Genomic DNA, 13259 nt, shown 5'->3' with positions numbered 1-13259 from the left:
GGCTACGCAGCTGCAGCCCTCATCCCGTTTAGCAGACTGGGAAGCAGAGGCGCAAAATGAGCGGGATCGGCATTTTCCAAAAGCATCTGGTGATTTTTGGCAAGCTCTGGATTAAGTTGCCACTTCCAGGTGGGTCAGCAGCTGCTGGCCCAAGTGATGTGCCCACGGGCACACAGATAATTGGTAGCAGGGACCTAAACAGAAGCCAAACCCCTGAAACGCAACCCTGTAATGCAAATTTGAGCTCGTCTTGCCTTTTTTTAGGAGTTAATCCTTTGTCCTTGCAGCAAGAGGAATTTTCCATAAATATGATTTCTTTTTTACACATCATTGTGTGTTTAATGTTTAACAGTGGGATCATTACAGTTTTATTAGCAGTATGTAATGCTTTTTCATCTTCAACTGACTTTGCAAACATTAACTAATTGATCTCAACTATGAATCAGTGGCGGTAACTAGGAAGAGAGGCGAAGTGATCTGCTCCTGCTTGCGGGGGAAGTGGTTGTCAGAACAGGGTGCAGAAATCAGGGCTCCCGCTTTGCTGCTCAGACCACGAACACCAGCGGTTTTATTAGTCATTTCCATTAGTGCTGCTGTCAGGGAGGGCCACTCTTGTGTGCAATAAACAACCTCGTCTGCTTCTGGTTGAGCTCATGCTTGAGAAAATGTAGCAAATGCCGCCAAACCCATAAAATCCTGATATTTTTTTTTTTTTTTCTAAAAAAAGTGATTGACTTTGTTTTCTTCAGCGACTCGGTAGCTGCCAGTTGTTTTCAGCTCACCCTAACAAAATGCGTCATTAAAATACCTATATTTGCAGGAATTAGGTGCTGAAGTCAGAAATGGCTGGGGTTGCTTGCAGCCAAAGTCTGTGAGGGCCACATGGGTGAAGACTGACTTGAAGCATCCTGAAGACGGCTGCCAGGAAATTAGCTCCTCGTTTGCAGTATGCAGAACATGTACGACGGCTTTATGATTTACTCTCTCATCTGCTTCACATTGCGCCTGTTTTCCCTCGCGACTGTCCTGGCGTACGCAATTTTCTGTTGCAAAACAGGAGTGAAACTGAGCGCTGCAGCGTGGAAGAGCTGTGCCACTACCCAGGTAAGGGTGGCCAAGCCCGGGCGGGGGCGGGGGGGGGGGAGGGACAGTCGCTTTGGGGACAAGGCGACCCAGGGAGGGCATGTTGATGGTGGCTTTGAGGACAGATGAGATGTGCCTGGGGGGATGTGATAGTTTCTTGGAGGACAGAGGGGACACCACCCTTCAGCAAGAGGTACAGTGATGACTTTGGAGATAAGGGTGCGTGCTGGGTGGGATGTGGTGGTGGCTTTGGGGACAGTGGGGAGACAGTGGGAAGATGTGATGGTGGCTTTGGGGACAGTGGGGGGATGTGATGGTGGCTTTGGGGACAGCAGAGGGATGTGGTGGTGGCTTTGGGGACAGGGGGACACAGCAGAGGGATGTGGTGGTGGCTTTGGGGACAGCAGGGGGATGTGATGACGGCTTTGGGGACAGTGGGGACACAGCATGGGGGTGTGATGGTGGCTTTGGGGACAGCGGCGGGATGTGATGGTGGCTTTGGGGACAGCGGGGGGATGTGATGGTGGCTTTGGGAACAGCGGGGACACAGCGGGGGGATGTGATGGTGGCTTTGGGGACAGTGGGGGTGTGTGATGGTGGCTTTGGGGACAGCGGGGACACGGCAGGGGGATGTGATGGTGGCTTTGGGGACAGCGGGGACACGGCAGGGGGATGTGATGGTGGCTTTGGAGACAGCGGGGGTGTGTGATGGTGGCTTTGGGGACAGTGGGGGTGCAGCGGGGGGATGTGACGGTGGCTTTGGCGACAGGAGGGGCACAGCAGGCACAAGTGACGGTGGCTTTGGGGACAGAGGGGACTCGGTGGGGGGGTGCGGCGGCGGCGGTGGGTCCAGCGGCCGGGAAGGGGTGCGGTGCCGGGCCCGGTGCCCGTGTCACGCCGGCGCAAGCGGGGGGCGGCAGCGTAACCCCGCAGCCGCGGGAGAAGCCGCCCGGGAGTCCGGCGGGGCAGCACCGGCCCGGAGCCCCCCGGGGCCGGCCGCCGCACGGGTGGGCCGGTGCGCGGGGCCCGGCGGGGCGGGCGGGCGCCGGGTCGGGCCGGGCCTGCTCGGCGCGGCCGGCCGGTTGCCATGGCAGCAGCCAGGCGGCGCGGCGGCGCGCGCGGCCGGCGGGGCGCGGCGCGGCGCGGCCCCGGAGCGTACCATGTGCGCCCGGCGGCGGGAGGCGGCGGAGGGGCCACGACGGCGGGCGGCTGCTGCTGCCCTGCTAGCTCCGCCACGGCGGGCTCGGCGACCGGGAGCCGCTGCGTCAATGTAACGGCGTCGGCGGGGCGAAGGGGGGGCGTGTGGGGGGGGGGCGCCGCCGAGTGGCATTTCCACGCCACGCGTGGCCGCCAGCCGCGGGGAAGGAGGAGGGGGTGGGGGGGCGGTGGGGGGGCGGAGGGCGGGCGGGAGGCGTTAAAATGGCGGCGCGCAGCCGGCCCCCGCGCTAAACCGGCCCCCGTGGCTCGCCCCGTGCCGCCGCGCGTGGCACGGTGCGGCCGCCCGCTGCCTGCTAGCGCCGCCGCTGAGGTAAGGCCGGGCCCGGCCCGCGGGGCACCGGCTGCCCCCGCCGAGCCGCGGGGCGCCCGGGGACGGGTCTGGCGCGCCCTGGGGAGGGGGGTCGGCGGGGACGCGGGCGCGTCTGTGGCGGCGGCGGGGGCTCGTCCCGCGGCCGGGGCGCGGCGGCCGCTGGCGGCTGTCCCGGGAGCGGCGGCGGGCTGGCCCGGGGGTGCCGGCGCAGCGCTCCTTTGTCTGTGGCCGGCCCCGGGGCGCCCGCGGAGGGGGGCTACCGCGGCGCCGGGCGCTGCTGCGGCGTGCTTTCGTTCATTTCAAAACAACCAGGAAAAAAAAAAAAAAAAAAGGAAAGAAAAGACTAAAAAATCCCGCGCCAAAACTAATTTTTGCAGCCGAAAGTGTGCCAGGCGCCGTCTTACCCATCGCCGCCTCGTAGCGTAGCGAAATGCCTGCTTGGAGCAGGGTGGGAGCGGACTTTTACTTCTGAAAAAGCAGCGCAAACTATGCGGAGCGGAGCGGTCCCCTGCCGCTACAGCGGGGAGAGAGGGGCCGGAGGGGAGGGGGGATTTTTTTTCTTTTTTTTTTTTTTTCTTTTTTTTTTTTTTTTTTTTGGACTCTTATGAAGACATGCGCATTTGTTCATTCTTGCCACCGCACTGGAGTCTGCCTAGAAACAAAGAACACAGCCTGGCGAAGTTGATGCTGGCTCCGAAAGTGTGTGGCTTCTCTCTTTTTTTATTTTTTTATTTTTTTTCCCCCCTCGTTTACTGTGCCGTAGTTAAAAGCCTCGAGATATTTCCTTGTATTATCTCCATGTGCCTGCGGACGGATTCCCCCCTGCCCCCCCCCCCCTTTGCCCCCCTCGACCCTACCAGGCCAGGTCTACGCATTTCGGAAAGTGCAGCCATGATAGATAGAGCAAGTTCTCCCATTTTCACCCAGCCCCGTGGTATGACAGTTCGCAGTAGGTGTGCCTTCCGACGGGGAGCCACCCCCTTGCTGAATCATCGTGGAGCGATGGCCGGACGGCTCGTCCGCTCGGGGAACAAAATATTCCCTGGCAGAGCATGAGGTGGTGGCGAGGTGAGACGCAAGCAGGAGACCTGTTAGCACTCGGCTCGGGCGGGGAGGAAAAACCTTGCCCCGGCCGTGGCAGCGGTGGCTGCGGATGCAGTTTGGAGCTCAAAGGCAAGGCGTGCGCTGCTGTAAAGGAACGTCCCCTGCCTTTGAAGTAGTGAAACTCCGAGGGCCTGATCCTGCAGATTTTGCTTCTCTGAAAACTCCTTTCTTGCGCGGATAGCCTCCGTGCGAAATCAACACCTGGCTCGGGGGGAACGACGTGCAAATTCATGGTATTGCGCAGCGGTGGTTATTAGCAGTAATCCTGTAATACGTTTGCACAGACGAGTGCGTGAGCAGTAGTGTCGTATCCATGCTGTCTGCCTAAAAGTAGTTTGTTCTGCACTGGTGAAAGTCCTTGTCTTCGTTACCACAAGGGAATAACGACTTTACCTTTTTGGGGCTTGGGGTGCGTGTGTGTCAGGTGCTGAAGTGTTGCTAGGTATTCCTGCCTTTATTCAAAGGATGCCAAAAAGTATGGGAGTGAGAGGTGGGATGAGCAATTTTGAGCTGGGGTGTATCAGGCAAGACTAAATTGCAGCAGTTGTTGGACACGTAACGTGATCCTGTAATTAGAGCGAGGTAATAGCGTATATGCCGTGTTGAAACTATGGAGTGTCTGAGTTGGAGCAGTCTGAATTAAGCTAGTTGTTCTGAAATTATGCAGAAGCAGAAGTAATGCAGTTAAAAGTTTCCGTACAGCAGCTTCCATGGGGTTGCAGAGATGTTTTCCCCCTATGGGTCCTCCTTGCGGGTATTTTGCTGTTAAGGTAGTACGTTGAGGCTGCAATGGTGCTGCTCTCCAGGTTAGAGAAACGCCTTGTGTGGCACAGTCGTGCTGCTTGGAGCTTTTATTTACTAGTGAAGGTCCAAATCATGCGTCTCGGCTGTGGTGGGGGCAGGGGGGGAACTTCTGAAGGGAGGGACTTGGGGGTTTGGCCTTGTGCAGAGCTGAATCATTTAAAGGACGCTGTAATTTGGTCTTAAAACTCCCCTGCCCCCACCACTCTCTATACCCCAAGAAAAGATGTGTGTTAGCAAGGGGTCTGGTGGAGAGCCCATAGGCTGTGGTCTTTCCAGTGCTCCTGCCAGTGGGGCGGGATCCTCGTGGGGCTCTCGAGCAGCTCTGGTTTGCTGTAGGGGTGTACTAGTGCGGAGCTGTGGTGGTACAGTCATGCACAGGCAGACCTGGGAGGCTGTGCAGAGTTACGATGTGTGGGCACCAGCCCTTCTCACGAATGCTAATTTCCCTTGGCGTGTGCATGTGTATATATATAGACATGGTACATATTTAAATGAAGTCATTTTAAAATAGTGATGGCCCAGAAAAGTTTGAGAGCTATTTCAGTGTTAGAGTGTTTCTCTTTGAAAGACAATGGCCTGTGCAGAAGCTTCTAGGTGTTACGGGATGTGCTTACAGCAGGAGAAGGTGCAGTCTGCTGTCAGGCGCAGTCAGCCTTCCCAGAAGCAGCTGTGGTTTGCGTATGTGCCTGGTTCAGCCTGTGTGTACGGCTGTGTGCCTGCAGGCCTGGTGCTGTCCTCCAGGCGCTTTGGGATAGACTGGCAGGGGCCCAAAGCAGAGCTGGTGGTCGTTAAGGAAATTAGCCCCTCGGTGCTGTAACCTCTTGTGCTGTTCAGCCTCCTGTGGCATCTGGCCAGGCCAGAAGTCAGGGTGCCACGTCCTTCCCGCTGCCGCAGGGGCGTGAGGGATCCCCACGGAGAAAGAGGGAGCTGGTCTGGGGCTGCCGTTCCTCTCTCCCGGTGCTGGCCCGCGTACTGCAGGAAGGTTATTGGCAAGTAGGGATACTGGGCAGTTGTCAGTCTGAGGTGTTGGGGTGTTGCATCCACACAGAGGTTTTTCTAGCAGTTTTCATGCCCAGTTCCACTTCTCGAGCAGTGGTGGCTTGCTCTGCCGCCTCCTTCTCTGTTGGGGAATGGCAGGCATGAGGCCCAAGTGTTGTTATTAGATTTTTACAGACCTAGAAGTTTTCTCCTGGGTTTGCCCCATCTTAGCAAGATGAATACATGGATGTTAGAGTTTTGCGCTTGTGCTGCCATCAGAAGTGAGGTTTTGAGAGGCTGTTCTGCACATTTGAGGGAATCTCAAAGTAGGACTTAAAAACTTGTGACTGCCAAGAGGGGGAGGAGGCCTGCTTTCTTACCTTCTGCAGCATAGTTTGCAAATCAGTTGTGAAGCTGGTGCTGTGGTGGAAGAAGTGGTCCTGCTTCCAGCCCTTTCCTCCAGTCTCTTCGCCATCCTTGTGGATTAAGAAGAATATTAAAGAATAACAAGAAGGAAAGTGATACTTATTTTAGCCATCCCTGCTTCCTTGGTTTGCTTGGTCCATGTGGCAACAGAAACGGTTGTTGGCGCAAGTACCTGGGGTCCACAGGCAGGACAGGATGAGGCTGGACTGCTGCTTTTATTAGCAGCACTGGGTTATGTTGTGTTAAACTGACAGCAAAATTGCATTGCTAGAGTCTTGCAAATGGGTCTTTCTTCATACACAAATCAACCACTGCTTTCCTATTCGCCAGTGCCTGCAGCTTAGTCAGGAGCCTGAAAGCAAATGAAGATTTTCTTTGTGGCTAATGTGGCACAGGTGATGATGATGAATCCAGTCTGGATTTGGTGATACCCCTGCTGTGCCGGTGGTGAGAGCTTGGCTTTGGCAGTGAAGCAAACCATTGTGTGACTCAGATGTGTTGGGAAAGAGTACGCAGCTTCATAGGAGCAGGCTTTTCTGACCATGAACATGCTAGAAGTCACATGTGGAAACTAAAATGGGTACTAGAAACACGAGGCGGCTCATTGAGAGCGAGGCTGTGCACTGAAGAGCAGAGTTTGCTTAGATCTCGGTTTCCAAAGGTAGTCACAGGCTCTCTTGCTGTGCTTTGAAAACAGAGTGCAAAATGTCCAACCAAAGAAGAACTGCCACCACAGACAGACACGGCATCTTGTACGTGGGTTACCCAGGTCCAGCCTCCAAGCACCCAGCAGGAAAAATGTGAGAAAAATCCTTTGCAACATGATAGAAACATTTGGCTGGGGAGTGATCACAGCCTGGAAGTAGGGGGGAGAGGATGTCTTTATTGAACAGTGTGTGTTTGCTCTTAAAATCCCTTAAAAGCTCTGAAGCTCAAGCTTGCTTATTTGCAGTGTTTGCTATGCGCAGTGTTTCAGTGAGAAGTTTCAATTCAGTGTGGATGAGTTGATACAGGAGGCATTCCCTTCTAGGTGATAAGAGAACCAGTTACTCGTGCAATGCACTGGTTTGCTTGTTAGCCTTTTTTTGTGAGTTTCTTTTTAATTGGTGTAGTCCAGACCTCTGGGTAGTGCATGCATCCTTCTCTGGGGCAACGCTCAGGTCCTAATTTGTTACATGATTTAAGCAAAGACTTGTCTCTCTTGCTGAAGCACAGTCTTGAAGCTGTAGCATTTATAATAACAAAATATTGAGTAATTCTCTGTTCTCTGCTTCAGTGCAGCATCACAGATACCCCAGACTTTGTATGTGTGTCTGCTCCTGCAAAGGAGTTCCTCATGGTGCCCCCTAAGCATAAAAATGGTATAGATGGACCTTTTTAGTTTGTTTTCTCTGGGTTCCCACGTGTACGCAGATTGCTGCTCCTGGATAGGCCGTTTACCTGAATTTGTGCTTGTGATGCTTTTGCAGTTGGGCATCTCTTGCCTGCTAAGCTGTGGCGGTGCGTGTTGCTCTTTTAAAAGGTGTGTGACCTCCCCTTTTCCCGTGCCATCTTCCAGGAAGGATTGTCTACCCAGAGCGATGTTATCTTCCCTCATTTTAAATGGTGTCAGCAGATATTTATTTTTTCCCTTCTCCACTCCTGATGCTAAGTACCCACCATGGGAATGAGTTGTCTTGTATTACTCACGCAGAGCAAATCTGTGGCTTGGCCTCCGAATTACATGGCCCTGCTCAGCAAGGGTGAGGTCCTCTGCAGCCCAAGTAAAGGTGCCAGGAGCTGTTGGCTTGCCTTTTTTTTGTTGTTGTGGTTGGTTTTTTTTTTTCTTTTTTGGTAAAATCACATAGGCCGGTAGCGAGTGGAAAAAAAGAACGGTGGCCTTCGGAGCTGGGTATTTTATGTCTGAGGGCTTCTGAATGCATAAAATCAGAGAGAATGTGTCTGTGTAATCGGATCTGCTCTTGAAAGCCTTGCGGAGGGCTGCATGCTGCAGACATAAGCTGTGTCAATAAGAACTCTATTCACCCTCGGAAAACAGCCTCGTGATCGGGTTTGACTGGCAGGCTTCCTAAGGGAGGGCCTTTTTTTTTTTGAGAAAGAGCTCCGATTTTTTGGCGGCACTTCTGCCTTTTCGAGCTCCCACTTATTGTTCTTTCCTTGGTGTGACCAACTTGGATTTTTTTATTTTTTTGGTGCTGGGGCAGAGGGAGGATTTGATGCAGCACAATTAATGGGTTCAGGGGGAGTTTCCTTCCTCGCAGCACGAGCCCTCCACCAAAGCAGCATTTAGGAGCATGAAACTGAGGGATTTAAAAGAATATGAGGTAAGACTGGAGGTCGCTGCGTGCAGGAGAGTGTACTCTGGAGCATGCTCCAAGTACTTTCTTGCAGAACGGTGGCACAAAACACCTGTCCTTGTAAAAGCCTTGGGTGGTAATGCACAAAATGTGTGGTTTTGCGTGTTTATTTGCTTTTTTCCCTTGGTTCTGCAGATGTCTGTATCGCCCAGAAGTGTTGTTGGGTAAAATTCTGCTTTCAGTAATGCTGGCATAAATCTGCTGTGAAGACAGTGTTGCACTAATGGCTGTAATTTGCTGGCTGCTATTATTTCTTAACAAAAATCACGCAAGTCAGATATCTTATTCTGCTTTATGAAGTATTCTACACCTGGCCTGTAATCTATTAAAATCTTGGAAGGAAAATCTGCTTGAGCTAGTAAATGTGATGCTTATAAGATTTTTCTGAAAGCAGAGTTTTCATCAAAATATCAGGTTCTGAGCTACTGTTCGTGTGTAGTGTTTGTGTAAACAACATTTTCTGTTGCATTACGTGTGTGATAGTCAGTCTTTGCTCTGCTAAAGTCTTAAAGCTGTTCTTGTTGGCAATGAGTTACTGGCCTTCACAAAAGAGATGCCGGACTGTTGTTTTCTTGTGTTTCTTTTTTTCTTACAGGTCCCTTGGTCTACCTGTCACTTTTTTTAAAGCTCCAGCTTCTTACTTGAGTGATGATTTGAAAATTAGCTCATCTGTATGTCTTTCTAGGTTATTCCTGTAGCTGCAAATGAAAGCTTGAAAATATAATTAGGATGTAATATGCACAAGCTCAAAAAAAAAAAAAAAAACCAACCAGCCCAACAAAAACCAAAGTAACGCAAAGCTATTATTTAAGAGAAATGCAATTATGTTTTGAGCCAATTGAGGCTTGACTTAATTTCTCAGGGTTTGCTGGTGATGATGCAGTAAAACCAAAATTAACTCCTGAAATACGTCTGTCCTGAGTCAGGAATTTGGCTGGTGAAAATCGAGAGAGCCACCAGAAGAAGGGGAATCCCCTCCCAGGGGAGCCTGGACCTGTACGGTTTGCAAATGGATGCAGCATTTAGGGCGATTCCTGCAGTCCCTGCTTCCCTGGCTCTCCCCGGCTGATTCCCCTTCGATAAAGGCCTGATCTTGCCTGCAAGAGCTTTAATAACAAACCCTGACTGGTTTTGGTGGGATTGGCCTCTGGGCAAACGTTGTGCAGACCCGGGCGGCCGCTGGCCGGGGCGAGCATGGGCAGGAAACGCTGGTTTCTGCACTGCTGGTAGCGTGGGGAGGCCGCAGCTGGGTGATTTGTTTTTACTTCCTGTTCCCAATCTGTTTGGGTCAAAAGTAGCGGTGTTTTTCCATATTAAGATGTTTGGCTTCATTCTGTAAGGCAGCAATAAATTTCACACCATGCACAATGTGTGTCTTGTATTTCAGGGACTCTTTACTGCTGCATTTGACTTTTAATTTGGATGGTGAAACCTTTATTAGTACCTTTTTTGCTGCATAGACCTGCTTTTCAAGGAAAACAGAAATGGTTGGGGTTTTTTTGTTTTTTTTAATCTTTCTATTTTGGAAAGAGCCTTTGAAATAGCTTACAGGTCTGTAGCTGAGCAGAGGGAGGGAGCCAGCAGGTCTGGCTGCCATGGCTGGCCCCTTGGCAGGCTCATGGTGAGATGGGGACACCTCAGCCTGCTACTGTGTTCCTTGGTCATGAGGATATAATGCTGCTGGAGTTCATTGGGATGCTGGGACTTAACTCATTAATGTGTGTGAAGTGTTTGGTAATCTTTTGATGGAAGGTCCTGGGACTGCAGGGCAGAGGGGTGGTGGTTGTGCAGTGCAGGGCTGTGACGCCGGGAGGGACGCGTGTGGGTTGATGGACCGGTTGTAAAAGCGGTCCTAAAGGCTGGAATGGTGAGCTGCCAAACATCCCCGGCTTGCTGATGGGGAAACCTTTACAAGGAAAACCAGCTCCTGCAAAAGAGCATTGCCGTGGCTGGCTGCCGGGCTGCTGCTGGGAGTTGTTCTCCAGAGTGCTGGGTTAGTCCACAGCATGCAAAGTGTTACCCCAGGCTATAAGATACAAAACGGATGGAGAAGAGAGGATTGGGTGCTTTGGGCTCTTCCCTGACTGGGCTGGGCAGCAAAAGGGCGTTGGGTTTCTCTCGCCCAAATCTGATCAAAACTCTTCCATCAGTGCTGTTCACTCTTTTTCATCAAGCCGCTTGGCTGTAGGATCTCCTACCCTGTCTACAGCTGGCAAGTCAGGTTGGATAGATCTTTTTATAGCCATACCAGGTATCAGTGGGACCATTTTAAATATAGTCTGAATGTTTTGAAATAAATAGTAATGAGCTATGCTGGCCCAGGGGGCTAGTATTGCATTTTCAGATACATTTCAGTAAAGTTATTTTTGAGGTACAAAAAAGAAACAGTAACATGGAGCCATCAATAGGGTTACAGGTGGTCCGTCCTTCTTTCTCTGAAGCCTCCAGATGCTGGCATTGATGTGACCATGGAAGCCAGAGCGCAGAGGTGTCTTGTGTAGTGCCTCTGTGTCCTTGGACAGACTGTCCAGGTTTGGCACTGGTGTCACCAACTTGCCTTTGCGCTTCACTCCTGGATCCATGAATGTCTCCCTCCTAGGTCCTCGGCTTGTTCCTCAAACCAGGGCCACCACCCGTGAATTCGACTTGACTAATTACCTGGTGAAGCACTCGGCGTGACAACCTTGGTGTCCTTCATTAAGCTTAGCCTTTGTAACGAGCTAGCGTTTGTTGTGCCTCAAGCTCCTAGGCATGGTCTGGCTAATGCAGCAGCACCTTTCATGTGGTGCTTGAGGAATTACACTGCAGGTCACGTAAATAAGGCCAACCAGAGTGTGCTGTTGTCCTGCAGGAGGAACAGCGAGCCCCTTCCCTCCAGCCTTTCTGCAGTGACATGACGCCTCCCCTGCTGCCTCTGGATGCAGCCAGCCTCCTCCACCTCGCTCAGAAGCACAGGCAGGTTGTTCCCACTCTTCCCCTGCCTTCTCTGTGTACTCCCTTGGACCAGTCTGCCCAGGACAGCTCGCTTGGGTGGCTCTTGCTTGGGACTGACCACCTTTACTATGATTTTCAGGGTCTCCAGAGCAGTCAGTTGAGTAGCAGTGAGCCACGTTTCTTCTGGGACTGAGGAGATGAGTAGGGCGTGTGGGGCAGATTCTGCATGAGGTTTTTTTATCAGCCTTGCTGAAGGGAGAGGCCAGCTGGGTTGGAGACTTCTTCAGCTCTGGTGACCGTGTTGTAATATGATGCGTTTGGTAGCTGATGCTCGGATACCAAGGTTGGAATGAGGCTGCTGCTGCTGAAAGGCAAGTTAATTCTGTCTCCTGTGTTAGGTGGAAGATTATCCTTCTGACAGGACCCTGCGATCTGTTTATAAGGTACAGGGAAGTTTCTGGTATGTCTAACAACAGATTTATTTATTTTCTGTAGTGCCACCCGTCTTGTTCCTCTAGAAGGTACCAGGATTTGTAAATTCAGCCCAGCCGTAGAGTGTCCTAGATGCCCTTAGATGGGCAATTACACCATTTTGCATGCCAGCTTATGTGAAAAGCAGTTTCTCCCTGAAGTCTTGGAGCATCTCCACCTGCTGAGCTAACCTGGGTGATACAGTACCTGGTGATTTCTGGATGGGAAGAGCGTTTGGTTGCACAATGCTGCAGGATTCATCCATATTGCAGGGTCTGCACCCACTTCCTCCTGTGTGTTTCTAGTATATATGACTTTCAGTGCATGCAAAGAGAGGAGGAAACTCTGGGGAGAGGGATCCTACAGCTGAACTGGAACTCTGGAACTTTTAAATTTCAAAAAGTTTCTCCTCCTGAAAGTGAATCAGTGGCTGACTCTGCTCCTGTTACTGTGCTCCATCTTTAGGTTGCTGGTGCTGGCTGTAAAAACCATTCAATTCCTGGAGGGGTAGTGCAGAGCAATGTCATTAGTTTGAGTCCAAACATTAATGAGGTCCAACCTGAATTTAAAATTGAGTTTTGGTCACCAGCGACAGATACTTTTTGTTGGTCCCCTGTGCCTGCGACGTATTGATGCTGTGGTGTGTCTGGGCTGGCCAGTGCTGTTGGATGCCCTTCCCTAGCAGAGCCCTGGGCTGAGCAGCACTTGTTCCTTCTACAGGAGTAACACTGCTGCTGTGCAGGTGGCTTCTCCCTTGCCTGTTGATAGGCAAAAAAGCCATTAGGAGTGCAGAATTTGTTTACAGAGTTATGCAGTTGCCTAAAAAAAAAAAAAGGAAGGGGGGGGGGGAAGATAGGATGCTTGTTAAATTAACACTACAAATGCTCTTTTTTTTTTTTTTTTTAAGATGCCTAGTACAACTAAAACTGCCGAGGGGGAGAAGTCCATTATGATGATTATAGTCCAAATATAACATCTTTGTGATAGGCAGAAAGTGAAGCTGACTACAAATGGGAGCAATACTGGGAGGAAGTAAAAAACTTAATATTCTGAATGATAGAAGAATGAATTTAAATTCATTTAATGTCAGTAATCTTTGTATTATTAGCCATAATCTGCTTCTGAGAAGCATACAGATTTGACTTTCTTTTTTTTCTCCTCTCCGTAGAACTGAATTAATAAGAACAGAGTGTTTCTCCTGACCCCTGCCTTTAGACTATGAGCTCCCAAGAGCACAAATTTTTCTGCTGTATTTTTGGACAGCATCTGCAGGTAGTGAAAGCTGCCATGAATAGCAATGCTGGGAGCATGTTACTGCAGTCCCAGATCACTTAGCAAGGGTCTAATCCTGCGTGATGCTTACAGGAGAGTGGAGCTGGGGCTGCAGTCTGATACTGGGTGTGTGGGTGTTTTTAGGATAGTCTTAAACCTGTAGGTTGCCAAAGTGGCTCTCAGCAGAGTGCTTTTGGGAGGAACCCTGCTAGCTGGGAGAGCGAGAGGAGGTGCAGGCTGCTGTATTTTCAGATGTACGTTTTTCTGGGGAGTGTACCAGAGGGGAAATACAAATGCAACAG

At 51.2% G+C, this 13259-nt stretch overlaps 1 protein-coding gene across 8 annotated transcripts in view; it reads left to right on the top strand.

Annotated features, from left to right (window-relative positions):
* The first annotated feature begins 2258 nt into the window (after positions 1–2258).
* Positions 2259–13259, top strand: part of MBNL3 (muscleblind like splicing regulator 3) — a 97586-nt gene continuing 86585 nt past the window's right edge. For 5 of the 8 annotated variants that reach the window (XR_005830877.1, XR_005830876.1, XM_040613973.1 and 2 more), the window contains exon 1: positions 2259–2353. The gene's annotated coding sequence lies outside the window, so the exon portion shown is untranslated. Of the gene's footprint in view, positions 2354–2511; positions 2612–3554; positions 3680–3710; positions 3949–13259 lie in introns of those variants that run through there. The other 3 variants (XM_040613969.1, XM_040613968.1, XM_040613970.1) reach the window with 3 other exon arrangements.

Source organism: Falco naumanni, chromosome 14 (assembly GCF_017639655.2).
Source record: "Falco naumanni isolate bFalNau1 chromosome 14, bFalNau1.pat, whole genome shotgun sequence".
Classification (NCBI taxonomy): Eukaryota; Metazoa; Chordata; class Aves; order Falconiformes; family Falconidae; genus Falco; species Falco naumanni.
The sequence above is the reverse complement of the archived record's forward strand: the minus strand, read 5'-3'. Positions and strand labels throughout refer to the sequence as shown.